Raw genomic sequence first — 11,386 nt, 5'->3', positions numbered from 1 at the left:
CATGCGGTATAATGACGTCATTTTACCGCATGGTATTTTGACCCCGGGTTCACTTTTTAGGGGGTTCAAAATACCATATGACACCGGCCTCGTTAACCGTTAGTAGCATATAGTCAATTTAGTTAGTATAGGTTAGTTTATTTAACTGTAATATATACATTTATAAATCATTGTAAATTATATTATATCCAACTAAAACATTATCAATATAGAATGATCAATAAATCAAAAACAAAACAAAAAAAATCACAAAAATTTGGAATTTTGGAAAAAGCAATAAAAAAAATAAATAAAAATAATAAATATATTTTACTTACAGCATTCATAATATAGCTTGCAGGATTTATTTATTCAAATATTTGCGTACATGCAATAACTTAGAGGAACATACATGTAGTTATAAACATAGACACAACATCAAGCATCTATATAAACCAACATAAATCATAACATAGGTGGTGATGTGGATAAGGTAAGAAATGTACATAAAAATAATTCTGGTACATGATGTACCAATTTTTAGCTCACCTGGCCTAAAAGGCCAAGTGAGCTTTTCTCATCACTTGGCGTCCGGCGTCCGGCGTCCGTCGTCGTCGTTAACTTTTACAAAAATCTTCTCCTCTGAAACTACTGGGCCAAATTAAACCAAACTTGGCCACAATCATCATTGGGGTATCTAGTTTAAAAAATGTGTCCGATGACCCGGCCAACCATCTAAGATGGCTGCCATGGCTAAAAATAGAACATAGGGGTAAAATGCAGTTTTTGGCTTATAACTCAAAAAACCAAAGCATTTAGAGCAAATCTGACATGGGGTAGAATTGTTAAATAGGTGAAGATCTATCTGCCCTGAAATTTTCAGATGAATCGGATAACCCGTTGTTGGGTTGCTGCCCCTGAATTAGTAATTTTAAGGAAATTTTGCTGTTTTTGGTTATTATCTTGAATATTATTATAGATAGAGATAAACAGTAAACAGCAATAATGTTCAGCAAAGTAAGATTTACAAATAAGTCAACATGACTGAAATAGTCAGTTGACCCCTTTAGGAGTTATTGCCCTTTATAGTCAATTTTTAACCATTTTTCGTAAATCTTAGTAATATTTTACAAAAATCTTCTCCTCTGAAACTACTGGGCTAAATTAATCCAAACTTGGCCACAATCATCTTTTGGGTTAGTAGTTTGAAAAATTTGTCTGGTGACCCGACCATCAAACCAAGATGGCCGCCATGGCTAAAAATAGAACATGGGGTAAAATGCAGTTTTTGGCTTATAACTCAAAACCCAAAGCATTTAGAGCAAATCTGACGGGGTAGAATTGTTAAACAGGTGAAGATCTATCTGCCCTGAAATTTTCAGATGAATCGGATAACCCGTTGTTGGGTTGCTGCTCCTGAATTAGTAATTTTAAGGAAATTTTGCTGTTTTTGGTTATTATCTTGAATATTATTATAGATAGAGATAAACAGTAAACAGCAATAATGTTCAGCAAAGTAAGATTTACAAATAAGTCAACATGACTGAAATGGTCAGTTGACCCCTTTAGGAGTTATTGCCCTTTATAGTCAATTTTTAACCATTTTTCGTAAATCTTAGTAATATTTTACAAAAATCTTCTCCTCTGAAACTACTGGGCTAAATTAATCCAAACTTGGCCACAATCATCTTTTGGGTTAGTAGTTTGAAAAATAAGTCCGGTGACCCGACCATCAAACCAAGATGGCCGCCATGGCTAAAAATAGATCATGGGGTAAAATGCAGTTTTTGGCTTATAACTCAAAACCCAAAGCATTTAGAGCAAATCTGACATGGGGGTAAAATTGTTTATCAGTTTAAGATCTATCTGCCCTGAAATTTTCAGATGAATCGGACAACCCGTTGTTGGGTTGCTGGCCCTGAATTAGTCATTTTAAGGAAATTTTGCTCTTTTTGGTTATTATCTTGAATATTATTATAGATAGAGATAAACTATAAACAGCAATAATGTTCACCAAAGTAAGATTTACAAATAAGTCAACATGACTGAAATGGTCAGTTGACCCCTTTAGGAGTTATTGCCCTTTATAGTCAATTTTTAACCATTTTTCGTAAATCTTAGTAATCTTTTACAAAAATCTTCTCCTCTGAAACTACTTGGCCAAATTAATCCAAACTTGGCCACAATCATCTTTTGGGTTAGTAGTTTAAAAAATGTGTCCGGTGACCCAGCCATCTAACCAAGATGGCCACCATGGCTAAAAATAGAACATGGGGTAAAATGCAGTTTTTGGCTTATAACTCAAAACCCAAAGCATTTAGAGCAAATCTGACATGGGGTAAAATTGTTTATCAGGTCAACATTTATCTGCTCTTAAATTTTTAGATGAATCGGACAACCCGTTGTTGGGTTGCTGACCCTGAATTGTTAGTTTTAAGAAAATTTTGCTGTTTTTGGTCATTATCTTGAATATTATTATTGATAGAGATAAACTGTAAACAACAATAATGTTCAGCAAAGTAAGATTTACAAATAAGTCAACATGACCGAAATGGTCAATTGACCCCCTTAGGAGTTATTGTTCTTTATAGTCAATTTTTAACAATTTTCATAAAATTTGTAAATTTTTACTAACATTTTCCACTGAAACTAATGGGCCAAGTTCATTATAGATAGAGATAATTTTAAGCAGCAAGAATGTTCAGTAAAGTAAGATGTACAAACACATCACCATCACCAAAACACAATTTTGTCATGAATCCATCTGCTTCCTTTAATATTCACATAGACCAAGGTGAGCGACACAGGCTCTTTAGAGCCTCTAGTTTGATAATCAACCTAGTCTTCTAAAATTGGAAGCCAGGGAGCAGATATTGGCCATATGAAAAGATTTTCTTTTAAAAAATAAATTCTTTTTTAGTGCCAGAGATTCTTTGAGGTAGTTTTATAAGTCCTGTAAAATTTACCTTTTAGTTTTGTTCTGTAAATATAGAATTTTGTCAGGAGTATTATTAAGTTTTTTATCATATTATTTCCGTTGTTACCTAAATTTCCAAATAAAATAATATCTATATTAAACGGAATCAATATTTGTGTTTGGTTATAAATCCAATCACCAAGTTCAATCCATAAATCTGAAGTTTTATGGCATGTCCAAAATATGTGCTCAATATCTTCAATAGCTTCATAACAGAAAGTACATTTATCTGATTGTTTTATTTGAATTTTAAATAAAAATTCATTTGTGCCTATGATTCTGTGCACTATTCTGATCTGGAACCAATGAAGTTTAGAGCTTTTTGTGGTGAAGAAAGACATATTATGCACTTTTTTCCAATCAAATTTTTTGTTTAATCTTAGAGACCATGTATCTTCACAACTAGGCCTTGTACTACTTTTTTCCAAGAAAACATTATACATATCTTTTGACCCTTTATTTGACAAAAAAAAAATGTTCTAATATTATTTGGTAGAATTGGTCCATGAACTTTATAAAGATTTTCTATATAGATATTATGTTTAAGAGAATTTTGATATGATTTTATTGCTGATATAACTCCATTATAAACTAGAAAGTTAGATTTAATTTCATAATTATTTTTGCATTGCTCAAACGACATTAATTTACCCTCATTATCTACCAGATCATTAATCAACAAAATACTGTTATCAGCCCAGTCTTTATAGAACACAGATCTGCTACCTATTTTAATATTTCCATTATTCCAAAGTGAATCTGTTAAAAATTCTTCTTCATTTTTTGGTTTAAGTTTACTTTGCATTTCTGTCCATGCTTTAAAAACCTCTTTCCAAAAGGGGTGTTTACATTTGTTTGGTGGGCCTAGAAATACTAGATTTTCAATATCAATATTTTATGTGCTTTCTATAAGCTTTTTGAGTTTTGTATTGTTTTTAGCAACCGTCGGACCCACGTTAATTTTAACACTTTTATATATTCTTCAATATCTAATATTTTCAGCCCCCCAAATTTATGTTCCAGACATAATATTTCTCTTTTAATTTTGTTAGGCTTGTTTTCCTAAATAAATGAATATATTGTACGAATAAGTTGTTAAAGAGTAGTATTGCATGGTGTTAAAAACAGATGATTTAATTTTGAAATAATTAGTGTCTTTCTCACTGGAGTAGGTGTTTGTCTAGACCAAATATTGATTATATTTTCAATTTCTTTTATTTTAGGATAATAATACAAAAACAATTTTGATATTTTATTCAATTTTGTTTTCGTCCGCTAGTTAGATACAAATATTACTGTGAGTTGACTAAGTGTTGCTCTCCACCTATTGCAGTAAATTCAAAATTCTGACAAAATTTCAATTTGTTTTTATCAAACCAAACTGTTCATCTGGTCAGAAATTTTAACAAACTGTTGTACACAGTCAGGTAATGAAAGTACACGGTGATGAAATAAAGCTTACTTATAATCCTATTAGACTTTAATTCCACTTCATTGATATTATGAAAATGTTTTTAAGAATTTCTATACTTACAGTCAAGTCACAGTAGTAGACATTTAATATCTCCTGTTCGATTTTTCTAAAGTGATTTTTTCAGGCTTTTGTACATATTATGTAGTTTTCACCTATTGCCATTTATAAAATGTATGTATGTATATGTGTTTGATACTTTTCAATAAATACTAAGTTAATTTTGTTATTTGAATTTCTATAAGAAGATGGATGAACTTTAAACAAAAGGAGATGTTAGGTTAGCATCAGCAATCTATTAAGTTGTCAACACCATATGAATAACACATAGCTGAGAGGGTGATAGTCAGCAGATTGTTACCCCAAGAAACATTGTTAATCAAGGCCAAGCCAAGGTTGACCATGTTTTATCGAGGGGTGCCAATCTTCTCTATCACCCTCTCAGCTATGTGTTATTTAAATTATTATACTGAATGTTCTTTTATAAATTTTAATCGAAAATACTTAACTATGACGTCATAACTGTTAAACATATATGTTATTAGAAGAACAACAACAAGGAAACATGATGTTTTCTTTATTTTGAAAGTCTATGAAATATTCTGAGTACAAAACACAGAACTTGAGCTTTGTCTTTAATATTATAAATGTAAATTCTATTCATTGGCCTTTGAATTATCGATTTTTGATTGGTCTACACAAGAGGGTGTCATTCTATAAATTATCCTTGTATTTCAATATGAAGTGTAACAACAAAAAATATCCAGTAAAGTCATGAGTGGGTGAAACATCCAGTAAAGTACCGTCATGAGTGGGTGAAACATCCAGTAAAGTACTGTCATGAGTGGGTGAAACATCCAGTAAAGTACTGTCATGAGTGGGTGAAACATCCGGTAAAGAACTGTCATGAGTGGGTAAAACATCCAGTAAAGTACCGTCATGAGTGGGTGAAACATCCAGTAAATTACCGTCATGAGTGGGTGAAACATCCAGTAAAGAACTGTCATGAGTGGGTGAACCATCCAGTAAAGTACTGTCATGAGTGGGTGAAACATCTAGTAAAGAACTGTCATGAGTGGGTGAAACATCCAGTAAAGTACCGTCATGTTTGGGTGAAACATCCAGTAACAAACTGTCATGAGTGGGTGAAGCATCCAGTAAAGTACCGTCATGAGTGGGTGAAACATCCAGTAAAGAACTGTCATGAGTGGGTGAAACATCCAGTAAAGAACTGTCATGAGTGGGTGAAACATCCAGTAAAGTACTGTCATGAGTGGGTGTAACATCCAGGAAAGTACTGTCTTGAATGGGTGAAACATCCAGTAAAGTACTGTCATGAGTGGTTGAAACATCCAGTAAGGTACTGTCATGAGTGGGTAAAACATCCAATAAAGTACTGTCATGAGTGGGTGACACATCCAGTAAAGAACCATCATGAGTGGGTGAAACATCCAGTAAAGTACTGTCATGAGTGGGTGAAACATCCAGTAAAGTACCGTCATGTTTTGGTGAAACATCCAGTAAAGAACTGTCATGAGTGGTTGAAACATCCAGTAAAGTACAGTCATGTTTTGGTGAAACATCCAGTAAAGAACAATCATGAGTGGGTGAAACATCCAGTAAAGAACTGTCATGAGTGGGTGAAACATCCAGTAAAGAACTGTCATGAGTGGGTGAAACATCCAGTAAAGAACTGTCATGAGTGGGTGAAACATCCAGTAAAGAACTGATATGAGTGGTTAAAACATCCAGCAAAGTACTGTCATGAGTGGTTGAAACATCCAGTAAAGTACTGTCATGAGTGGGTGAAACAGCCAGTAAAGTACTGTCATGAATGGGTGAAACATCCAATAAAGTACTGTCATGAGTGGTTGAAACATCCAGTAAAGTACTGTCATGAGTGGGTGAAACATCCAGTAAAGTACTGTCATGAGTGGGTGAAACATCCAGTAAAGTACTGTCATGAGTGGGAAATATCCAGTAAAGTACTGTCATGAGTGGGTGAGACAACCAGTAAAGAACTGTCATGAGTGGGTGAAACATCCAGTAAAGAACTGTTATGAGCGGGTGAAACATCCAGTAAAGTACCGTCATGAGTGGGTGAAACATCCAGTAAAGTACTGTCATGAGTGGGTGAAACATCCAGTAAAGTACTGTCATGAGTGGGTGAAACATCCAGTAAAGTACTGTCATGAGTGGGAAATATCCAGTAAAGTACTGTCATGAGTGGGTGAGACAACCAGTAAATTTCTGTCATGAGTGGGTGAAACATCCAGTAAAGTACTGTCATAAGTGGGTGAAACATCCAGTAAAGTACTGTCATGAGTGGGTGAAAGATCCAGTAAAGTACTGTCATGAGTAGGTGAAACATCCAGTAAAGTACTGTCATGAGTGGGAAATATCCAGTAAAGTACTGTCATGAGTGGGTGAAACAACCAGTAAAGTACTGTCATGAGTGGGTGAAACATCCAGTAAAGTACTGTCATGAGTTGCTGAAATATCCAGTAAAGTACTGTCATGAGTGGGTGAAACATCCAGTAAAGTACTGTCATGAGTGGGAAATATCCAGTAAAGTACTGTCATGAGTGGGTGAAACAACCAGTAAAGTTCTGTCATGAGTGGGTGAAACATCCAGTAAAGTACTGTCATAAGTGGGTGAAACATCCAGTAAAGTACTGTCATGAGTGGGTGTAACATCCAGTAAAGTACTGTCATGAGTGGGTGAAACATCCAGTAAAGTACTGTCATGAGTGGGAAATATCCAGTAAAGTACTGTCATGAGTGGGTGAAACAACCAGTAAAGTTCTGTCATGAGTGGGTGAAACATTCAGTAAAGTACTGTCATAAGTGGGTGAAACATCCAGTAAAGTACTGTCATGAGTGTGTGAAACATCAACAGCCAAACAACAAAACCTATCCAGTAAAGTACTGTCATGAGTGTGTGAAACATCAACAGCCAAACAACAAAACCTATTCAGTAAAGTACTGTCATGAGTGGGTGAAACAGCCAGTAAAGTACTGTCATGAGTGGGTGAAACATCCAGTAAAGAACTGTCATGAGTGGGTGAAACATCCAGTAAAGTACCGTCATGTTTTGGTGAAACATCCAGTAAACAACTGTCATGAGTGGGTGAAACATCCAGTAAAGTACCGTCATGTTTTGGTGAAACATCCAGTAAAGAACTGTCATGAGTGGGTGAAACAGCCAGTAAAGAACTGTCATGAGTGGGTGAAACATCCAGTAAAGAACTGTCATGAGTGGGTGAAACAGCCAGTAAAGTACTGTCATGAGTAAGTGAAACATCCAATAAAGTACTGTCATGAGTGGTTGAAACATCCAGTAAAGCACTGTCATGAGTGGGTGAAACATCCAGTAAAGTACCGTCATGTTTTGGTGAAACATCCAGTAAAGTACTGTCATGAGTGGGTGAAACAGCCAGTAAAGCACTGTCATGAGTGGGTGAAACATCTAATAAAGTAATGTCATGAGTGGTTGAAACATCCAGTAAAGCACTGTCATGAGTGGGTGAAACATCCAGTAAAGTACCGTCATGTTTTGGTGAAACATCCAGTAAAGTACTGTCATGAGTGGGTGAAACAGCCAGTAAAGTACTGTCATGAGTGAGTAAAACATCCAGTAAAGTACCGTCATGAGTGGGTGAAACATCCAGTAAAGAACTGTCATGAGTGGGTGAAACAGCCAGTAAAGAACTGTCATGAGTGGGTGAAACATCCAGTAAAGAACTGTCATGAGTGGGTGAAACAGCCAGTAAAGTACTGTCATGAGTGGGTGAAACATCTAATAAAGTAATGTCATGAGTGGTTGAAACATCCAGTAAAGCACTGTCATGAGTGGGTGAAACATCCAGTAAAGTACCGTCATGTTTTGGTGAAACATCCAGTAAAGTACTGTCATGAGTGGGTGAAACAGCCAATAAAGTACTGTCATGAGTGGGTGAAACATCCAATAAAGTACGGTCATGAGTGGTTGAAACATCCAGTAAATCACTGTCATGAGTGGGTGAAACATTCAGTAAAGTACCGTCATGTTTTGGTGAAACATCCAGTAAAGTACTGTCATGAGTGGGTGAAACAGCCAGTAAAGTACTGTCATGAGTTGGTGAAACATCCAATAAAGTACTGTCATGAGTGGTTGAAACATCCAGTAAAAAACTGTCATGAGTGGGTGAAACATCCAGTAAAGTACCGTCATGAGTGGGTAAAACATCCAGTAAAGAACTGTCATGAGTGGGTGAAACATCCAGTAAAGTACCGTCATGAGTGGGTGAAACATCCAGTAAAGAACTGTCATGAGTGGGTGAAACATCCAGTAAAGTACTGTCATGAGTGGGTAAAACATCCAATAAAGTACTGTCATGAGTGGTTGAAACATCCAGTAAAGAACTGTCATGAGTGGTTGAAACATCCAGTAAAGTACCGTCATGAGTGGGTAAAATATCCAGTAAAGAACTGTCATGAGTGGGTGAAACATCCAGTAAAGTACCGTCATGAGTAGATAAAACATCCAGTAAAGTACCGTCATGAGTGGGTGAAACATCCAGTAAAGTACTGTCATGAGTGAGAAATATCCAGTAAAGTACTGTCATGAGTGGGTGAAACATCCAGTAAAGTTCTGTCATGAGTGGGTGAAACATCCAGTAAAGTACTGTCATAAGTGGGTGAAACATCCAGTAAAGTAATGTCATGAGTGGGTGAAACATCCAGTAAAGTACTGTCTTGAGTGGGTGAAACATCTAGTAAAGTACTGTCATGAGTGGGTGAAACATCCAGTAAAGTACCGTCATGAGTGGGTAAAACATCCAGTAAAGAACTGTCATGAGTGGGTGAAACATCCAGTAAAGTACCGTCATGAGTGGGTGAAACATCCAGTAAAGAACTGTCATGAGTGGGTGAAACATCCAGTAAAGTACCGTCATTAGTGGGTGAAACATCCAGTAAAGAACTGTCATGAGTGGGTGAAACATCCAGTAAAGTACCGTCATGAGTGGGTTAAACATCCAGTAAAGAACAATCATGAGTGGGTGAAACATCCAATAAAGTACCATCAGGTGTGGGTGAAACATTCAGTAAAGAACTGTCATAAGTGTGTGAAACATCCAATAAAGTACTGTCATGAATGAGTGAAACATCCAGTAAAGTACCGTCATGAGTGGGTGAAACATCCAGTAAAGTAACGTCATGAGTGGGTGAAACATCCAGTAAAGTACTGTCATGAGTGGGTGAAACATCCAGTAAAGTACCGTCATGAGTGGGTAAAACATCCAGTAAAGAACTGTCATGAGTGGGTGAAACATCTAGTAAAGTAACGTCATGAGTGGGTGAAACATCCAGTAAAGAACTGTCATGACTGGGAAATATCCAGTAAAGTACTGTTATAAGTGAGAAATATCCAGTAAAGTACTGTCATGAGTGGGTGAAACATCCAGTAAAGTTCTGTCATGAGTGGGTGAAACATCCAGTAAAGTACTGTCATAAGTGGGTGAAACATCCAGGAAAGTAATGTCATGAGTGGGTGAACCATCCAGTAAAGTACTGTCTTGAGTGGGTGAACCATCCAGTAAAGTACTGTCATGAGTGGGTGAAACATCCAGTAAAGTACCGTCATGAGTGGGTAAAACATCCAGTAAAGAACAGTCATGAGTGGGTGAAACATCCAGTAAAGTACCGTCATGAGTGGGTAAAACATCCAGTAAAGTACCGTCATGAGTGGGTAAAACATCCAGTAAAGAACTGTCATGAGTGGGTGAAACATCCAGTAAAGTACCGTCATGAGTGGGTGAAACATCCAGTAAAGTACCGTCATGAGTGGGTGAAACATCCAGTAAAGTACTGTCATGAGTGGGTGAAACATCCAGTAAAGTACTGTCATGAGTGGGTGAAACATCCAGTAAAGTACCGTCATGTTTTGGTGAAACATCCAGTAAAGTACTGTCATGAGTGGGTGAAACAGCCAGTAAAGTACTGTCATGAGTGGGCGAAACATCCAGTAAAGAACTGTCATGAGTGGGTGAAACATCCAGTAAAGAACTGTTATGAGTGGGTAAAACATCCAGTAAAGTACCGTCATGAGTGGGTGAAACATCCAGTAAAGAACTGTCATAAGTGTTTGAAACATCCAGTAAAGTACTGTCATGAGTGGTTGAAACATCCAGTAAAGAACTGTCATGAGTGGGTGAAACATCCAGTAAAGTACTGTCATGAGTGGGTGAAACATCCAGTAAAGAACTGTCATGAGTGGGTGAAACATCCAGTAAAGTACTGTCATGAGTGGGTTAAACATCAGGTAAAGTACTGTCATGAGTGGGTGAAACATCCAGTAAAGTACTGTCATGAGTGGGTGAAACATTCAGTAAAGTACCGTCATGTTTTGGTGAAACATCCAGTAAAGTACTGTCATGAGTGGGTGAAACAGCCAGTAAAGTACTGTCATGAGTGGGTGAAACATCCAATTAAGTACTGTCATGAGTGGTTGAAACATCCAGGAAAGAACTGTCATGAGTGGGTGAAACATCCAGTAAAGTACCGTCATGTTTTGGTGAAACATCCAGTAAAGTACTGTCATGTGTGGGTGAAACATCAACAGCCAAACAACAAAACCTATCCAGTAAAGTACTGTCATGAGTAGGTGAAACAGCCAGTAAAGTACTGTCATGTGTGGGTGAAACATCCAATAAAGTACTGTCATGAGTGATAGAAACATCCAGTAAAGAACTGTCATGAGTGGGTGAAACATCCAATAAAGTACTGTCATGAGTGGTTGAAACATCCAGTAAAGAACTGTCATGAGTGGGTGAAACATCCAGTAAAGTACCGTCATGAGTGAGTGAAACATCCAGTAAAGTACCGTCATGAGTGGGTGAAACATCCAGTAAAGTACTGTCATGAGTGGGTGAAACATACAGTAAAGTACCGTCATGAGTGGGTGAATCATCCAGTAA

General features: G+C 36.7%; 1 protein-coding gene across 1 annotated transcript in view; it reads left to right on the top strand.

Moving 5' to 3' along the window:
* LOC143059895 (uncharacterized) overlaps positions 1-11,386 on the top strand; it is an 82,040-nt gene that overhangs the window by 18,969 nt on the left and 51,685 nt on the right. The window lies entirely within an intron of this gene.

The sequence above is a fragment of the Mytilus galloprovincialis genome, chromosome 1 (assembly GCF_965363235.1).
Source record: "Mytilus galloprovincialis chromosome 1, xbMytGall1.hap1.1, whole genome shotgun sequence".
In the NCBI taxonomy this organism is placed as follows: domain Eukaryota; kingdom Metazoa; phylum Mollusca; class Bivalvia; order Mytilida; family Mytilidae; genus Mytilus; species Mytilus galloprovincialis.
Note: the sequence above shows the minus strand (reverse complement) of the source record. Positions and strands in the feature narration are given on the sequence as shown.